This window comes from Gossypium raimondii, chromosome 6 (genome assembly GCF_025698545.1).
Source record: "Gossypium raimondii isolate GPD5lz chromosome 6, ASM2569854v1, whole genome shotgun sequence".
NCBI classification, from domain to species: Eukaryota; Viridiplantae; Streptophyta; class Magnoliopsida; order Malvales; family Malvaceae; genus Gossypium; species Gossypium raimondii.
In genome coordinates, this window is record NC_068570.1 from 33,348,678 (window position 1) to 33,370,047 (window position 21,370).

Here is a 21,370-nt window from a genome sequence, read left to right on the forward strand (position 1 = left end):
AATTTAGAAAATACTGTACTCCATTTCGATAGTCGTTGCTAACCCTTGACAAATTCATCCAAGACCGGTCCATTTCTTAATTTTTGCAGTCTGACGTTGACAAGAATTTGCACGGGTAAGTTACTTAATTTATGTAAGTTATGTAAGTTATTTAATTTATATAGGCTATGTAAGTTATGTAACCCATTGAAATTTATGTAGGTTATGTAAGTTATTTAATTTATGCAAGTTTATGTAAGTTATGTAAGTTACTTAATTTATGTAAGTTATGTAAGTTATTTAATTTATATACGTTATATGCGATACTATGTAAGTTAGGATATTATGTAGGATATATAATTTTAAAATTATATGTATTAAAACTATATATAAATATTAATAAGTTATGTAGAACCAAGTATTATATATTTAAATTTTGTAAATTATGAATTATGTAAATTATGTAAAATACGTAAGTTACGAAATTTGAACTTTAAAAAATATATTTTAAAAATTAGTGATTAAAATAAATTAAAATATTTAAAATATAACTTTAAATAAAATTTATTTAATTAGGTAAATAAAAATAAAAGAGAACAAACCAAAATATATTTTTGGAAATGAAATAGTTGACAAATGGATTTTGGAAATGAAATAGTTGACAAATGGAAGAAGATTTAAGCAGGTATCATAATCGATATGAATGAAAGTTAAATGTGAAAAGAAATTAGATTAGAAAAGGATACTCCCAATTTTATACAATTATGTAATTTAATTATTTATTTAATTTGGGTCATCTGAATTCTATGCAAGATGTAATCTTTGTAATTAACGGCAATCTTGATGGCGAGGCACATGAAAACATTATATTTAGATTCCTTTAGTAAAAGTATCATCAATTAGTCCCTATACATTAATATACAAAATCTATACAAAATCAAATCAAATATTCCACATTATACTATTGTCTAAATTTGCTCCATTATCTCGAGACATTTTTCCCAAAATATTTATAGTATTTGGGTGAATTAAATAAATGTGCATTCTTTCCTTAAATAAATTAAATAGAGACTTGTAATAGATGAATGATTATATATTAAAAAAGAAGCGGCAGCAGCAGCAGCATGCACCACCATAATACCACCATATCAATTAGTCCAAATAATTGAAAGGAAATCCAACAATTAAATCTATACATAATCGAAGCCCCAAAAGATTAAATTTTTAGAAATCATCATGATAAAACTATTATTGATTAGAATTTTGAACTAAAAGGTACCTTAATAATTTCAACACGCTGGACTACTCCACTCTCACTGGCAAACAGAGGCTGCAGTCAGAAAAATGGTATTTGTTGAGTAATTTAAAGGGAAAATGCATATAAATAAGCAAATAAATTTTGCAACGAATCGTGTACCTGCCCAAGCAATATTAATTCAGTGTATTCGGTTGCACCAAATATTAATTCAGTGCTCGATAGTACCTAGAACAGATGTAAGATTATCGATTAGCACATGAAAATATTATGTAAGTCAGTTGAACCAAATATAAAAACTTTATTAATATCACTACCATTCCACAATTGAAGATTAAATGCCGACTTCAGTTGAACCAATATAGTTGCGGGAGGAGCGAGGCGATGGCGATTAAATGCAGCAGAGAGTCTGCCGACAAGTATTAACAAGTCGAATATATACAAGAATAGAAAAAATATTATAGAGGATAAAATTAGTCAAATCTAAGGGTGAAAACTACTAAGATAAAACTTAGTCAAGCGAAAATAGTATTTGTTTTGGTAGTTCGATGCATAAACAACTGCAACTTCAATAATAATTCCCATTAACATATAAAATAGACATACGAATGCCTCTAGTTTTATGATATACTTAGACCTACACATGGTAAATAACAATAACCAATAACAAATAAACAGTTTTACGATTTCCAAAATACAAAATACAATTAAAACATCAGCAATTTCCTTAAACATCAGCAAAATACAGTTTTATAAATAGAACCAACAATTTCCTTAAACATCAGCAAAATAATTACATTAAAGCAGAAAGCAAGGCACCATGCTACAACTTACTTGAACCTTTCTTACTTGTCATTTTACCGAAAATGAAATATAAGAGGTTTGACTTTTGTCCACAGATGCTTAGAAGTGTTTCTAAGGTGTTTTAAAATTAAAAAATCAAATTACAATTCAATTTTAAATCGTAAAAGTATTAGGTTTTGATAAAATTTACTCAAAATTGATATGCGGCTTAACTTTGCTCTAAACTTATAATATTAGATGAACTATATTTTCATTGCAATAAAATAAACTTTTACACAAGCGGATTGTTGTAGATAATAATTTAATTAAGTACAACATTTAACTAATTAACGCAACCAATATTTATAACGAGAAGGATTATTATAATGATAATACTAATTCAACAAAAAGTAAATTAAAATTCTATACTACCGGAAAAGAAGGAAGAACACTTACACCCCAAAATCGAGAATAAGCAAGGGTCGAATGCAGAACGAGAATAGAAATGTGGCGTTGTTCACGCCTTGTATCGACAGTTCAACACCTTCGGGTTAAAGATTCGAGCTTTACGGTGGATTGGAAGATTTAAATTTTGAAAGGAAGCAGTTTGGTTTGGGAGAAAATGGAAGTAGCATGGACGAACCGGATGAGAAATAATGGGATTTGGGGAATTGGGGGTTTGGATCACAATGGGATTGCAAGTTTCAGGATTGGGGAAAAAATTTGGGGAAGAATAACCTAGGGAAATTTAGGGGAAACAGCGAAAGGAAATGGGGGAAATTTTGTCGATCGGGTAAATCTGAATTGGGGGACAAAGTAAAGGAATTCGGGGTTAATAAAACGACGACGTTTAGGTTAGTATAATTAAATTTTGTGGCGTTTCTTAAAAAGCGCCACTAAAGCATAAGAAAAACGGCACCGTTTGGGAAACTATTAAAACCTATTTGTGGCGTTTTCTGCTAAAGCGCCACTAAAGCATAGTCCTTTTACGGCGTTTTACAAAAAATGCCACTAAAATTTTGCATCAAAACGTACCGTTCCGCAGTATCAAGGCCTAAATTTGCGGCGCAATTTAAAAAAACGCCAGTAATTTCTATCCTCTTGCGGCGTTTGGTAAAAACGCCACTAAGAACACAGATCAAAACGCACTGTTTAGCCATTTTTGAAACAAAGTTGTGGCGTTTTCTATAAACGCCACTAGTAACAAAATTTAAAACGTCATCGTTTTGCATACTGTGACATATTTGTGGCATTTTTTACTAAAACGCCACTAATGCATCAACACTAAAATAAAATCAATTCCACATGTCTTTTTAATAAACACTAAAATAAAATTATTTCTAAAAAAAGGGAAATTATAAAAATACGTATATAAATTGGTTTTTCTGTAGAAATTCAAATAATTCCTTGTAAAATCCAAGTTTGTACCTATAAAATCCAAGGTTTCCCTTGACTTTGGTTCATTTTTAGACATGAGGACTCGAATTCGATCCTGAACGATTTTATTTTTGATTACGAATCATAAAAAATAAAATTGAAATTAAAGCCAAAACATAAAAACTAAAATTGAAAAAGATAAAATAAGATATTAAAATGAAAACTTATAAAATTGGATTACCGATTGTATAATTTACCTTATTAATGCCATTTTAAACTTAAACTAGATTCATCCCTATTAAATTATTATTATTCATTTCATTTTTATATTATAAAAGTATACATATATATATAAATACAAAACAACTTTTAAAATTACTCTCCATATATTCAAACAAGCAGTGAACATTCAAAATCGGGGAAATCTGACATGGGGGAAATTAAAGGAAATTCAGGGTTAATAAAACGATGCCATTTATGTTAGTTTTAATTAAATTTTGTGGCGTTTCTTAATAAGCGCCACTAAAATCATAGGAACAAACGACACCATTTGAGAAACTATTAAAACCTATTTTGTGGCGTTTTCTGCTAAAACGCCACTAAACCATAGTCCTTTAATGGCGTTTTACGAAAAAACGCCACTAAAATTTTGCATCAAAACGTATCGTTTTGCAGTATCAGGCACAAATTTTGTGGCGCAGCTTAAAAAACGCCACTAATTTCTATCCTTTTGCGGCGTTTTGTAGAAAGTGCCACTAAGAACACATATCAAAACGCAACGTTTTGCCATTTCTGAAACAAATTTGAGGCGTTTTCTATAAACGCCACTAGAAACACAAAATAATACGTCATCGTTTTGCATACTGTGACATATTTGTGGCATTTTTTACTAAAACGCCACTAATGCATAAACACTAATATTAAATTAATTTTTGTCATTTTTTATAAACCTTAAACCGTTACAGCCATAAACAATAAGACACTAACAATTAAAAACTATACCATAAACCATACCCTAAATCGTAAACCCTAAATCCAAATAACAACATTAACCACTGAACCTAAAATACTAAACACAAAATGTACCCTAACACCATAAACTTTAAACCATAAATATATATTATAAGTTACAATTAAAAGTAATTAAAAAGAATCTTATTGCTTGTTTGAACCCTAAAATAACTTTATATTTTTTTCCAAAATCCCTAACCCTTAAACCTTAATACCCTAACCGACCCTTAAAACCATAATTAAACACTAAGACTCTGACTATAAAAACTAAACTCCAAACTTTAAAACACTAAATCACAAACCCAATATAACAAACCCTAAACCATAAACTATAAAACCCTTAAACTACATACTATAGTAAACATTAAACCTTAAACTATAAAACCCTTAAACTACATACTATAGCCCTTAAACCATCAATTAAACCTAAACCCCAAAATTTATAATCAATATTAAATCTTGCTTCCACAATTTTTATAAACATATACAAGCTTCTACATTAATATATATATCTATGTATATACATGTACATCATGTTTATAAACATATATAAGCTTTTACATTAATATATTTTTTTGAAATTTTTAGGGGTTTAGGGTTTTAAAATATAATTTAGGGTTAAAGGGTTTTGAGACAGCCATATGGCCGGCGTCGATTTTAATAGCTTAATGGTAACTTAAATGAAAACATCTAATTTTAATTAATATAAATAAATCAATTAAATAATAAATAGGTAAATAATTTTTTGCGGCGCTTTCCAAAAATGCCACTAAATAAAGAGCATTAGCGGCGTTTTTTAAAAAAGCGCCGCTAAAGGCTTGCTGCGAATTAGCGGCGCATCAATAAAAACGCCGCTAAAGCCCAGAACATTAACGGCGCTTAACTAAAAACGCCACTAAATCCCAGAACATTAGCGGCACTTAAATAAAAACGCCGCTAAATCCCAGAACATTAGCGACGCTTACAGAAAAACGCTGCTAAAGCCTAGAACATTAGCGGCGCTTACATAAAAACGCCGCTAAAGCCCCCGAAAAGTCAGAAAACGGTGTCGTTGGGTTTCAATTTTTGCGGCGTTTTTTAAAAAAACGCCACTAATTATATTTTTTATGGCGTTTTATATGAAGCGCCGTTATTTCTCATTTTTTAGCGGCATTTTCTATCTAAACGCCGCAAAATGTGCCGCTAAAAGCCTGTTTTGGTGTAGTGCTACCACCTTTCTTTCCTGCATTAGCACGCAACCCAACCTCATGTGTGAGGCATCGCTCAAAATTTCCTTCCCTGGTTCTTTGGTGTGTATCATTTTAAGTTTTTCAAATCTCTACTGTCTTTCTTCTATCCACGCGAACTCTTCTTTCTTCTGGAGCAACTTTGTTATGGGTGTCGCTATAGTGGCCAACCTCTCAACAAATCTACGATTGTACCCTGCGAGCTTTAAGAAGCTTCACACTTTAGTAACACTTCTTGGATATCTCCAGTCCATAATGGCTTTGATTTTTTTGGGTTTACGCAAACCCCTTCAGCTAAAACTATGTGCCCCAAAAATGTAACTTGCTTAAGCCAAAACTCATACTTGCTGAACTTTACGAACAATTGTTTCTCTCACAAAACTTAAAACACAGTTCACAGATGAGTGCCGTGCTATTCCTTAGTTTACGAATACACCAGAATGTCATCTATGAACACCACCACATAACAATCCAGGTATTCATGGAACTCTCGATTCATTAGGTCCATAAATGAAGTAGCTGCATTTGTTAACCCAAACCCAAAATGGAGCATCACTAGAACTCATAATGCCCACACCTCGTTCTAAACAATGTCTTCAACAAATCAAACTCCTTCACCTTAAGTTGGTAGGAACCAGATCTCAAATCGATCATTGAAAACATTGTGGCACCTCGCAGTTGGTTGAATAGATTGTCAATTGTTGGCAAAGGTTACTTATTTTTTATAGTCAGTTTGTTCAACTGCCTGTAATTGATGCACATCCTTAGGTTATCATTATTTTTCTTTACAAATAGCATTAGCGATCCCCATGACAAAGTACTTGGTTGAATGGTGCCTGTGTCAAGAAACTCTTAAAGTTGTATCTTCAACTCCTTAAGCTCCATAGGTGACATGCGATATAGTGAAATGGGCACTGGTGAACTATCAGGGTACAACTCAATAGTGAACTCCACTTCACGGTCTGAAGGTAACCCAGGTAACTTGTCAGGAAACACATTAGGGAAGTCTTTCATAATTCGTATCTTGTAAAATCCTATCTCCATATCCTACGAATCCATCACAAAAGCGAGATAGCCTTCGTAACCTTTACCTAGCATTTTTTCTACCTTCAATACCAAGACCATGTTAGACATAAATTGAGCTCACTCACCAGCCACCAAAACTTCCCCGCCTTCACTACTTCACAGAGTGACCCTTTTCAACTCGAAGTCAATCTTGATGCTTAGTTAGCCAATCTATCCCCAAGATCATGTTGAACCCATAGAATGACAACTCCATCAAGTTTACATAGAAGACTTGAGCTTTAATCACTAGTGAACACCTACGATACACTCTATTGACCAACATACTATCCCTAAACGGACTATTGATAGTCACACCTTTATCTATGGTTTCTACAAGGATTCCCAACTCACAAGCTAGCTCATTCAAAATACAAGTGCGTTGAACTAGATTCAATCAAGGAAAATAATGTAATAGTTCGTAGAGTGAAGGAACCTATAATGACATCGGTGACACCTTGCTCATGTGATTCCCTCATAGCATAGACTCGTACAAGGCCTCCTATCTCATATTGGGTTGCGACCATGCAAGCTAAAGTTCGTTGCCCAATTTGTCTTGTTTCACCAGCTCACACTTGAGTAGGGGTCGCAGTTTGAGCCTACAGTCCCTCCTGACGTTTTGGGCAATTCATAACTCTTGAAAAGATTTATATTTAATGCCTCTATGTAACACCCCTAAATTGTATCCGTCGCTTGAATAGGGCTACGAATAATTACCAAAAAAACGTAACTTAAAAACATACATTTTGTACATCAACATCATCATAGCATAATCCATTCGTTTACATGCATATAGTCCCTTATCTGAGCCTTCGAGGCCTTAAATACACTTTAGAAACAATTCGAGACTATTTTGGAATAAATCAGAAAGTTCAGGAAAAAGTTAGAAAATTTAAACTGTAGGGGTCACACGGCTATGTCCAGGTCGTGTGACTCACACGCCCGTGTCTCAGGCTGTGTAACATTCGAAATAGGGACACATGGTCATGTCCTAGCCTGTGTACGTGCCCGTGTAACTTTCAAAGTTAGGTCACACGGCCAAGCCACAAACTCGTGTGCCAGGCTGTGTGACTCTCGAAATGGCCACACATGTCCGTGTGACAGGCCGTGTGCTAGGCCGTGTAACTGCCTGACTTGTAAACCTTAAAACCAGTAGGGGATGCTCGACCGTGTCGCATGGTCGTGTGTCATACATGGCTGAGTCGCACGCCCGTGTGGCATACACAGCTGAGTCACATGCCTGTGTCTCAGGCCTTATGGACATGAAATTGGCCAAAATCAAGCCATTTCCATCACCATTACAAGCATGTACCTACAAGAAAATTGCACCCATGACCAAGGCATTACAAACATACTAAAACTTGCATAAAATGATCAATTCAAATGACCAAAACCATTCAACCAATATGCCATATAAGGCGCCTCAAAAGCAAGCATACAAACTTATCTATACATATGCATATTTGACCATTTTTCAGTCATAACATTTAGTCAAATACCATTTCATAACATACGATAATTATGATCATTACAACTTCCACACAAACATACCATTTGGTTATTCAAACATGCACCATAACTTAGCCATATTAACTCACATCATCAAGGCATCAAAAGTACCAAGATTACATCAATAAAAATAACATATACATGCCAAACTTATCAACTAACATTCAAACACAAGTCCACCTATACATGCGATTATAACCTTGGCCAAAATATTAAAAACTACGAATATAATCGATGGATAGTGTGATAGATCTCCGACGAACATCCAACCCGATCAAGCTTCCGATTATCTATAAAACATAGGAAAGAAACTACGTAAGCATATAATGCTTAGTAAGTTTGTAAAACATAAACATAACTTACCATTTCAATGCCTAACCTTAAATTAAACATGATACAATCCAACCATAAGCTTGACACAAGCCTAAGCATCACCAACAACACATGTTAGTGCATCAACTCATAATTCACTTGAAATAACATAAGATAAGTCATTATACATGAACAACATCATTTGAAATCATCATTTTCATGAACATAGAGATACTTTCATTAAACATTTCCTTTTCAATCTTTTTAATAGATTCATGACATAAGTCATTTGAACACTTACTGTTTGTTTCCTTTTCATGCCCATTGAACCATTTAGAATAACATCGGATACGTGGGGAAGCTCACACAAAGTGTGCTAAACATATAACCTTTCCTTTCCTTTTCATTTAAATTATTTCTCACACGAGCTATGAAATGGGTCTGCTCACACATGTTGTAGGTCAAAATGTAAACTACACGATGCTACTCACACAAGCTGTAGAGTATCCACAACAAATGCAAGACCTCAACCATCGGTAGGACATTCAAGACCAGCACCCGAAACATGGTAACCTTAATGACATGTCATTTGTATCCTACGTATTTTTAAGGTTCAAATGAGGCTCTATAATCATTGTAACATTGTTGGATTTCCATCATTTAATTTCATGGCAAATAATACATGAACATATAGATCCATATAACATTAAAACATTATTTAATCATATGAACTTACCTCGATAACAAAAACGTCGAAACGAGATCAACTAATCCAAGGCTTTAAATTTTCCTCTATCTAGATCCGTACGAGGTCTATCTTGATCTAATAGGCAAATTAAATCCATTTAATACGTTCCTATTCAATTTTGCCCCTAATATTTTATCTTCTTTACAATTTAGTCTTAAAGCTCGTAAATTGAAATTTAAGCAATTTCATCCATATTTAATGGTAGTTGAATGCACTTGGGACCTATACCAACCTATACAAATCAGCACTTCAAAATTTTTTCATTGAATTTTATTACTTTTATAAAAAGTCCCTAAATGACAATTTCATTAAAAATCCCTTTACAAAACTTGTTTATTTAACAACAATGCCTCATAATCTTCCACCAAACATCTAAAACCCATAAAAGCATATTCATGGCAAAACACTAGACGTTTAACAGTTTTGCAAATTAACCCCTGGGCTAGCTAGATTAAGCTACAGCGACTTCAAAAACATAGAAATCGTTAAAAACAAGATAAAAAATTACTCACATGCAATAGATGAACTAGTCAAACCTTCAATCACTCTTCAATGGAGTTTTTATTTCTCATTTTTGGTGGAAGAGATGGGCTAAAAAGATGATATCCTTTGTTTCTTTATTTTGCTTTAACATATTTATTAATTTACTAAATTAACCTTGTTAATTAACCTTAAAATCACTTAGTTTTATGTCCATAAATGTCCACCAATAATAATAACGGTCTAATTACCACATAAATCCCCTTACTATAAAATTTCATAGCTAATTGATAACTTTAACTTATAGAACACTACTTTTGCACCTTTTACAATTTAGTCCTTTTCACTTAATTAAACATGAAAACATCAAAATTTCTGAACAAAATTTTTATACGACCTTATTAACACTCCATAGAAGTTAAAATAATAATAAAACATAAATTTTCTCATCAGATTTGAGGTCCCAAAACTACTGTTCTGATTTTACTGAAAACCATTTGTTACACTCTAGATGGAATTAATTGTTTGAATTTAAGTACATACATCTGCATTTTTAGGATAATTTTAGAACATTGCATAGCAAAGCTTGGGTTGCACTACATTGGCCATTATTTGTTATTTTTATCACTTGGGGAGGAAAGGTGTGGTTGTGTGTGAATACAGGCGTAGGAACAGCAAGAAGATGATGTAAGAAAATAAGGGAAGTGAAACATTACCTTGACAAGTGGCAAGATTGATTGCCAATAGAATTACCATGGCAATTATGGGAAAATAACTCAACACTCTATCCACGCCACTTTCAACCAACTGGACGTGTACAAAAGAAACCAACCTGAAAAGAGGAATGAAAAATGTGTACTGAGGTGGGACGGATCCACCCAAGAAAAGTAGAAGAGAGTAGAAGAAAAAAGAGGAGAGGAGAATTTGTGTGAGAAAGAGACTGGTGACAGTAATCCTCTCTCTGCACAGAGAAAAACTCCATTGGAAAATTTCAGAAAAAGAAAGGGTTGTAGCTATAAGAAAAGAATACAGACGTGAAGAAGGGGAAGAGACATCTATCCTGGATTCGCAAACGAATAAAAGAAAAGTTGGAGTGTGGCAAGAAATCCTACAGATTTGACTTTAGCTTTCCTGATTTCTGTGATTCAAACTTCTTTAAATGTTGATGAATGATTTAAATTCAGTGTTTACTTTTCCAGCCATGAACTAAATATTTTATAGGTTGGAGTTTTTGGGTGGATGTTTATCATCTTTAATGTTCATGATTTGAAATTGCCTATATCACTATTTCATTCAATTTTTTCCTATTTTAAATACATGCATGTAAGCTCTAGACATAGTTAATTATATGTTGTGTTTATAGATGTATTTTTAATTCTGAAAAGGTTAAATATATTGGATCTAGAATCATGTGGGGCAAGCGAATATTCGCCAGAATACTCATAGCACTGTAGATATAGATGTTGCAAGTTGTGCAGAGAAGATCGTTCACTGCAGTTATTAATCCAGAGTTCTGTAGATCTACTGTAACTTAGATTTCTAGCTTAAATCTAGCTATCGAAAGAGACAACTTACAGTAGTAATTTTTTGAGCAGTTGATTAGACAATATTTTTCCATGAAATTATTTTGATATGAGCATTTCACATGAATAATTCTAGCCCTGTTCATTCAACAACAGAATTACTCTTGCTTTTCTTTGTAATTTGCCACTACATTTTATTTGCCAGATCAATTTTCTGTTTTGAGCATTAAATTACATTAATTCATTATACCAACTTCTTATTCATTTTAAAATTATTTCTTGCTCTTTACTATAGTTAATAGGATTATAATAACCTAATCATTTTTTACCAATTTCTGATCCCTGTGGAGACAATACCTATCACTTTATTACTTGAATAACATGTACACTTGCACAATTGCATTAGATATTTACATGTAACAGCAATTCATAGTCAATTGGTCCTTCAAAACACACTTAAAACAACCCACAATCACTTTACGACACTCACTAAGATGTCTTCCTCACAGTGCTCGCAAAGTGGCCAACTCGCAGACTTGTGTGAACCCTTTTTTCCATCCTGGGTCTTGTTCTGTTGTCATGAATGATCCAATATGAAACTTAGTTTAACATTCCAACCCAAATTTTGGAGTCACGATCCCTTTTGAATGCTTGCCCAGACACTTGCTTTCCTATTCCATCTTCAGTTTGGGGGGCCTTAATTTTCTTGATGACTTTAGCTTTATCAACCAATTCGTCGAAGTTCACAACATCATGAGTCACTAAATAAAGCTAGTGATACGATCTCGGTTTAGTAGTTGAGTTCGAGTCGTTTGGTTCCCGATCGTAAACGAAGAAGTAGATTAGACGAGAAGGAGTTAGAATATATTTGTGTACAAAGAAGTAAGATAAGTTTGTGCAAAGTTGGATGTGGATTTGGTTTAAGTCGAAATGGTATGAATAGAATGGAAGAGTTCGGTTTAAGATAATTAAGAAATGGTATTTGGTTTTGGTACGTTTTGGTATTTGGGAATTGGTACGAAATGGTATGGAATTGGTATGAAATGGTGTGGTATTTGGTACGAATTGGTAACGGTTCAAAAAGGTCAAGAATGAACCAACACTAAAGAAAAGTGTCGACCCGAAACTTATAGGACCTAAATGAATTGGAAATGGTTGAAAAGGACCTTGACCCGATACTTAGGAAAGTATGAACCAAAGGTATCAAAGGTGAACGCCACACTCGGGTTTAAGGAGTGATAAGTTCGAAAAAGACTCGAAAAGACGCCACTAAAAGCTTAGATAAGTCTTACGGGTCTCGAACGAAATTTGAGAGAAAATGCCTCACAATTTTGGCGATAATTCGCTAATTAAAAATGTCAAAAGTCCTTTACAAAGTAAAATTTCAGCTATTTATAAGCAACACCTAAGCTAGCCGAATGGTCACTTACATTCCTTAAAAATTAAGCAAATGAATCACTTAAATGAACTAGCTAGATTCATTGAACATGGAGCTCCATTAGACACCTTCTAGATGAAGCATTGGACTTAGAAAAACTTGGATGATGCATGGATAGCTAGGTTCGCCAATGGGCATAAATTAGCTCATTTATGTTGTAACTTTTGGTGAAAGGTGACCAGCAATTAAGAGGATAATGAGCAGCCAATTCAAGTGTGAAAGCTCAACGTTGAAGAGTCATGGAGTGTGAACACATGGAACCGAAAAGCCAAGATGCATCCAAAAAATGTGAAAGGAATTAATGGGCGCTTTGGAGTTGGAAACATTAGCTCCCTTGGCGAATAGTCACCTAGGAATGTTGAATTCAGCTCACCAATTTGATGCATGTATCTCCGGTGCAATGTATCTAACATGCATGCACCTTGCTAAAATGAATCTTCAAATTGGCTAACCTTGTTAAATGATCCCACACATTCGGCCAACCTATATAAATAAGAAGAACTAAAATTAATATGATATTTAGTGAACAAAATTAATATTAAAACCATGAAACATTAATTGGTCAACTATATCACTAAAATCACTCATTAAATTCGCGACTTTAAAGCAACTTAAAATCATGTAATAAAACTTGACATATTAAAAACATGCAACAAACATATTAATAAGTGTAATAAACTAATTAAATTGACTTAAATAAATATTCACTATTAAATTAATGTCTAGTTGATATTAATTTGAATTGAAAAGGTTTGAGTGAAGTTGAGCTAATTCGAGCTCATTGAGTGAAATGGAAGTTAATTCACTCGTATTAAAGTGCACGGATTGCTTTTTGAGTTGGTCCAAGCTTCCTCGATGTGACCAACCAAGATCTCGCCCCAAACTTTGTCAACTAAAGTCAAACAGACCTCCTTGAATTGTTTAGCTTGTGATCGGGTGATGGGACCTTGGGGCAACTCCAACGGCTCCTTGTTCGAGCTAGGTAGGACTTGAGGCGTGGCCGTATCATCCTCCCCCTCTTCAAAGCGATTTGCCCTCAAATCGAAATCTGCATCAAAAGGGGATAAGTCAGAGACATTAAAACTTGCGCTTATATTATACTCACCTGGTAGATCAAGTCGATAAGAGTTCTCGTTGATTCGCTCCAAAACTTGAAAAGGTCCGTCACCACGTGGTAGTAGCTTTGACCTTCGTTGGGCGGGAAAACGTTCCTTTCTCATGTGAACCCTAACCCAATCATCCGGTTCGAAGATAACTCTTTTACGACCCTTGTTCGCCTTCCGAGTATAACTTTCGGTTCTTGCTTCAATGTTGGCACGAACTTTCCGATGTAGCTCCTTTACATATTCGGCCTTTTTTCTAGCATCTGCATGGATAAGTTGATCATTAGGCAAAGACACTAAATCTAAAGGAGTTAACGGGTTAAATCCATAAACGATTTCAAAAGGAGAGTATTTGGTTGCCGAATGAACGGATCGGTTATACGCAAATTCAATATGCGGTAGACACTCTTCCCATGTCTTGAGATTTTTTCGTATGATGGCTCATAACAAAGTTGATAGCACTCGGTTGACCACTTCCATTTGTCCATCTGTTTGGGGGTGGCAAGTGGTTGAAAACAGCAACTTAGTTCCGAGCTTTCCCCAAAGCGATCTCCAAAAATGGCTCAAAAACTTCGCATCTCGATCAGAAACAATCGTCCTCGGGATGCCATGCAAACGAACAATTTCCTTAAAGAAAAGATTAGCAATGTGAATGGCATCATCAGTTTTTGAACAAGAAATAAAATGAGACATTTTTGAGAAACGATCAACAACAACAAAAATAGAGTCCTTCCCCGTCTTAGTCCTAGGCAATCCAAGGACAAAATCCATAGAGATGTCCTCCCAAGGTGCGTCGGGTATAGGGAGTGGCGTATACAACCCGTGTGGCTTAATCTTGGATTTGGCCTTCTTGCACGTCACACATCGCGCACACACTCGTTCGACGTCCCTTTTCATTTTCGGCCAATAAAAATGCTCTTGGAGGGTTGCTAATGTTTTTCCAACGCCGAAATGGCCCATAAGGCCTCCGCTATGCGCCTCATGTACTAATAGGTCTCGTACGGAACTCCGCGGCACACATAATTTTCCTTCTCTAAAAAGAAATCCGTCACTCCTATAAAACTTATCAATAGCAACACTTTCACAAGCAACAAACATTTCTCCAAAATCATCATCAGCAGGATATAAATCTTTTAACAATTCAAAACCAAGCAGTTTAGAATCCAAATACGACAAAAGGGTATACCTTCTTGAAAGAGCGTCAGCTACGATATTTTCCTTACCCTTTTTATATTTAATGACATAGGGAAATGACTCCAAATACTCCACCCACTTAGCATGACGTTTGTTTAATTTGTGTTGTCCTTTAATGTGCTTTAACGCTTCATGATCCGAATGGATCACGAACTCCTTTGGCCACAAATAATGTTGCCAAGTCTCGAGAGCGCGGATAAGTGCATACATCTCCTTACCATAAACGGGGTAGTTTAGCACAGCACCATTCAACTTTTCACTAAAGTAAGCGATCAGTCTCCCATCTTGAGTCAACACGGCACCTATTCCAACACCTGAGGCATCACACTCAATTTCAAATGTCTTAGAAAAATCAGGCAATGCTAATAATGGAGCTTTAGTAAGACAATTTTTAATAAGATTAAAAGAATTTTCTTGTTCTTCGCCCCAATGAAAAGTCGAATTCTTCTTGATAGTGCTTGTCAACGGTGCGGCCAACGTGCTAAAGTTAGGTACAAATCGCCTATAGAAACTTGCTAGGCCATGGAAGCTTCAGACTTGGCTTATGCTCGTCGGTCTCGGCTATTCTTGAATCGCCTTAATCTTTTCGCTATCTACTTCGAGGCCCTCCGAGCTAACCACGAAACCTAAAAAGATAACTTTGTCAGAACAAAATGTACACTTTTTAAGATTAGCATACAAAGTCTCTTTTCTAAGTACTTCTAAAACAGCTCGCAAATGAATTACATGCTCATCCATCGATTTGCTATAAATGAGGATATCATCGAAATATACAACGCAAAACTTACCAATGAAATTTCGTAAAACATAGTTCATAAGTATCATAAAAGTGCTAGGAGCGTTGGTTAAGCCGAATGGCATTACCAACCATTCATACAAACCATGTTTCGTTTTAAAAGCGGTTTTCCACTCGTCACCTTCTCGCATACGAATCTGGTGGTATCCGCTTTTGAGATCAATTTTCGAGAACAACTTTGTACCACTTAACTCATCGAGCATGTCATCCAAGCGCGGTATGGGATGCCTATACTTAATAGTTATTTTATTTACGGCGCGACAATCGACACACATGCGCCATGTTCCGTCCTTCTTAGGTACCAACAAAACCGGCACGGCACATGGACTAAGGCTTTCTCGAATGTAGCCCTTTTCCATGAGTTCGTTAACTTGACGTTGAAGCTCTTTGGTCTCTTCGGGATTGGTTCGGTATGCCGGTCGATTTGGAATAACGGCTCCAGGCACAAAATCGATTTGGTGCTCGATCCCACGAAGTGGTGGCAAACCACTTGGCACTTCATCCGGAAAAACGTCTTTGAAATCCTGCAAGAGAGACAAAACAGAAGAAGGGGGATCTCCGGATAAGTCATTAGTGTTAAACAAATTTTCCTTATACATAAGTACAAGGATCGGTTGTCTTGCCAAAAACGCTTTTCGAACATCACTTGCTTTTGCAAAGACATTCAATTTTTCATTCACTTTTTGTTTTTCATCTTTTTCTTTTCTCGCTCTCTTTTCATTCTCTTTTTTTGAATTTTCTTTCTTTTTTTCATTTTTCTTTTCTTTTATATTTTCACTCTTTTCTTTTTCTCTCATTTGATCCACGGAAGTTTTCAGCTTAAGTTGATCCTCATAGACTTGCTTTGGCGTCAATGGGGCTAAGGTTACATTTCTTCCCATATGTTTGAAAGAATATCGATTTGAGTAACCATAGTGCATGACTCGACGATCGAATTGCCATGGACGGCCCAATAACAAGTGACCCGCGTGCATTGGAACAACATCGCATAGCACTTCATCGGAATATTTCCCAATGGAAAAGAAGACTAGAACTTGCTTTGTCACTTTTAACTCTCCTCCATCATTCAGCCATTGAAGTTTGTACGGGGTTGGATGCTTGGTTGTCGGTAGATTTAATTTTTCCACCATGAGAGTGCTCGCCACGTTCGTACAACTTCCTCCATCGATGATGACGCTACATAGCTTTCCTTGTACTTGACAACGAGTATGGAAGATGTTCTCTCGTTGTTGTTCATCGTCGATGCTTTGGATGCTTAGACTTCTTTTTACAACGAGGAGTTCTCCATCAAGAGCGTGTTCAACTTCTTCATCGTTGTCAGAAACGATTTCGGGCTCGTCTTCAAGTTCTTCCTCCTCCGATTCGATTTCTCCATTTGCACGAACCACCATGACGTTGCGGTTGGGACATTGACTTGCAATATGGCCCCTTCCAAGGCACTTAAAACACTTAATATCTCTTGAACGATTAGCAAATGAATCGGTTGCCTTACCTTTGCTCGTATCGCCCATAGGTTTGTTTGCTTTGGTAGGCAACATTGGCTCTTTGGCACGGCTTGGTGGATTAGTTTTACTCGAACTTTGCCCCATCTAGTGGTGCTTGGGTAGGAAAACTTGAGTGGTACTCTTTCGCTTGAGTTGCTTCTCCACCTTAATGGCCATGTGTACCATGTCCACTATCTCAACATAATGTTGGAGTTCCACAATGTTAGCGATATCTCGGTTGAGACCAGCAAGGAATCGCGCCATCGTTGCTTCACGATCTTCTTGGACATCGGCTCGGATCATTGCGATCTCCATCTCTTTGAAATAATCCTCAACACTCTTTGAACCTTGAGTGAGATTTTGAAGCTTTTGATAGAGTTTCCGATGGTAGTAGGAGGGAATGAAATGACGTCGCATCACGGCCTTCATCTCGGCCCAAGTGGATATTGGCCGTTCCCCATTCCTTCTTCGGCTCGTAGTGAGTTGATCCCACCATATCATAGCGTAATCGGAGAATTCTATGGCCGCCAACTTCACCTTTTTGATCTCGGAATAATTATGACAATCAAAAACCAGTTCGATCTTCTTCTCCCATTCCAAGTAGGCTTTCGGATCAGATTTTCCTTGAAAGGATGGAATGGATAGTTTAATGTTTCTTAAGTCGTCATCCATGCGTCTTTGATTCCGATTACCTCGGTTCCTTTGACCTCTTCGTCCTTCACTTATGTTTGATCCTTGATCACTTTCGGCTTCATTCGGATCATATAGGTCGTCTTGATTGATTTCCAATTGGTCTCGCCTTCTTTGCGGCCCTTGGGGTGTACGCTCTCGTTGATACCCCAATTCAACTCGATCCAATCGTTCGTTAACAGATTCTAACTCACCTCGGATCATGCGTTGGATTTCTCGTAACAAGGCTTGTTGAGCCAAATCCAAGACTCCACCTCCTCCAGTGCAATGTTTGGATTGGTTGCCTTCCACCTCCTTCCGCCATATTTCGTTCAGGACTTTGAGACATGAAAATAAAAAACCTCACAACAAAACCTCACGAATCTCTCGAAAAGAAAGAATAACACTCCACTCGTGTTTCACTCAATTTTTTTGGCTTTTTCTTTTGATGTAACTCTCACGCCTTTTTCCACTCAATTTCCTCTCGTGATTTCGTAAGCGACTCGTCGTGACCTTAACGTAGTTCAATGGGTCGGCTTCAAATGGCTTTACAAGGGTTTGATGTTAGGTTACGGGTAGGCTAAAAGAAACAAGAAAGGCTTTAGGCTAAGTGTGGCTTAGAAGATGAATAGAAGAGAATGACAAACTTACAAACTCGAAACACTTTTTTTTTATATATCGAATTTTTTTTCAGTAGCGTGAAATTTCACTAAGAGGGATATAAAAGAGTGTAGAATGCGATTTTGGAAAAATTTCTATTGAAGTGTCTCCAGACTTTTTTTTTTACGGATCTTTCACGTTCTTTTTGTCCGCACCTAGACCGTATGCAATTTTTTTCTTTCAATTTTTTTTCTTTTGAATTTTTTTTGTTTTTTTTCAATTTTTTTTTCGAACTTTTTTTTACGTACCTATTTCAAAATGTCTTCGAATGCTCGTACTTCTCGTTTTAACCAGCTCTGATACCAAATGATACGATCTCGGTTTAATAGTTGAGTCCGAGTCGTTTGGTTCCCGATCGTAAATGAAGAAGTAGATTAGACGAGAAGGAGTTAGAATATATTTGTGTACAAAGAAGTAAGATAAGTTTGTGCAAAGTTGGATGTGGATTTGATTTAAGTCGAAATGGTATGAATAGAATGGAAGAGTTCGGTTTAAGATAATTAAGAAATGGTATTTGGTTTTGGTACGTTTTGGTATTTGGGAATTGGTACGAAATGGTATGGAATTGGTATGAAATGGTATGGTATTTGGTACGAATTGGTAATGGTTCAAAAAGGTCAAGAATGAACCAACACTAAAGAAAAGTGTCGACCAAACTTATAGGACCTAAATGAATTGGAAATGGTTGAAAAGGACCTTGACCCGATACTTAGGAAAGTATGAACCAAAGGTATCAAAGGTGAACGCCACACTCGGGTTTAAGGAGTGATAAGTTCGGAAAAGACTCGAGAAGACGCCACTAAAAGCTTAGATAAGTCTTACGGGTCTCGAATGAAATTTGAGAGAAAATGCCTCACAATTTTGGCGACAATTAAGCTAATTAAAAATGTCAAAAGTCCTTTACAAAGTAAAATTTCAGCTATTTATAAGCAACACCTAAGCTAGCCGAATGGTCACTTACATTCCTTAAAAATTAAGCAAATGAATCACTTAAATGAACTAGCTAGATTCTTTGAACATGGAGCTCCATTAGACACCTTCTAGATGAAGCATTGGACTTAGAAAACTTGGATGATGCATGGATAGCTAGGTTCGCCAATGGGCATAAATTAGCTCATTTATGTTGTAACTTTTGGTGAAAGGTGACCAGCAATTAAGAGGATAATGAGCAGCCAATTCAAGTGTGAAAGCTCAACGTTGAAGAGTCATGGAGTGTGAACACATGGAACCGAAAAGCCAAGATGCATCCAACAAATGTGAAAGGAATTAATGGGCAACTTTGGAGTTGGAAACATTAGCTCCTTGGCGAATAGTCACCTAGGAATGTTGAATTCACTCACCAATTTGATGCATGTATCTCTAGGTGCAATGTATCTAACATGCATGCACCTTGCTAAAATGAATCTTCAAATTCGCTAACCTTGTTAAATGATCCCACACATTCGGCCAACCTATATAAATAAGAAGAACTAAAATTAATATGATATTTAGTGAACAAAATTAATATTAAAACCATGAAACATTAATTAGGTCAACTATATCACTAAAATCAGCTCATTAAATTCGGCAAACTTTAAAGCAACTTAAAATCATGTAATAAAACTTGACATATTAAAACATGCAACAAACATATTAATAAGTCGTAATAAACTAATTAAATTGACTTAAATAAATATTCACTATTAAATTAATGTCTAGTTGATATTGTGAATTGAAAAGGTTTGAGTGAAGTTGAGCTAATTCGAGCTCATTGAGCTGAAATGGAAGTTAATTCAGCTCGTATTAAAGTGCACGGATTGCTTTTCGAGTTGGTCCAAGCTTCCTCGATGTGACCAACCAAGATCTCACCCCAAACTTTGTCAACTAAAGCCGAAACAGCCTCCTTGAATTGTTTAGCTTGTGATCGGGTGATGGGACCTTGGGGCAACTCCAACGGCTCCTTGTTCGAGCTAGGTAGGACTTGAGGCGTGGCCGTATCAGCTAGATTCCAAAATGCAGTCCACAGCAAAACCTTTTACAATGAGTCTTCTCTTGCGAGACCATCTTTATTGCGTATTGGCTTATTCGAACAAATTTTGCCTCATACTCAGTCACAAATAGCTTGCCTTGTACCAAATTGATGAATTTACATTTCTGAGCTTCCATATCTTCTTCTTAAAAGTTCCAAAGAAGAACTCCTATGTTAACCAATTTGTAGCGATTTCTTACTTCATAGTGTTTCACCAATGATGGGCTTCGTCGGTAAGTAAGGACACAATGCATCCTAACTTCTCAAGATTAGAACATGTCATCTGTTCAAGGATTTTCTCCGCACCCTCAAACCAATATTCACCCTTGGTAGGACTAGATCCTCTAACACCACTGAATTCCTTACTACTTAGATCTCGCAGACGTTCTAGTGGCAATCCACGGATCATAGGGGCAGTGTTGGCACCATTAGCTCACTGAAAATCCCTAACCATAGCTTGCAAAAATGGCTCCGTCCCATCTTCTAGAACATTTTACCTTTGAGGTCACTCATGCGTAACCAAAGTCACGTCCCCTGCAGAGGGGTTGGCAACTTCATTGACACGGTTCACATTCACTCTACGGGGAGGCATTCTTGCTTTCTCTAAACGCACACGGGACACTAGATTAGGTAAGACATCAAACACATGTAATTTGGTATCCATACTTATAGACACACTTGCGAACACATTTCACACACAACAAACATACACGCGAACACAATTCACCAAAAAAACTACTGCTTATAGGAATG

At 35.9% G+C, this 21,370-nt stretch overlaps 1 pseudogene; it reads right to left on the reverse strand.

The window, feature by feature from the left end:
- Positions 1-6,483: 6,483 nt before the first annotated feature.
- On the reverse strand, positions 6,484-21,026 carry LOC105797573 (uncharacterized; annotated as a pseudogene).
- Positions 21,027-21,370: the final 344 nt, after the last annotated feature.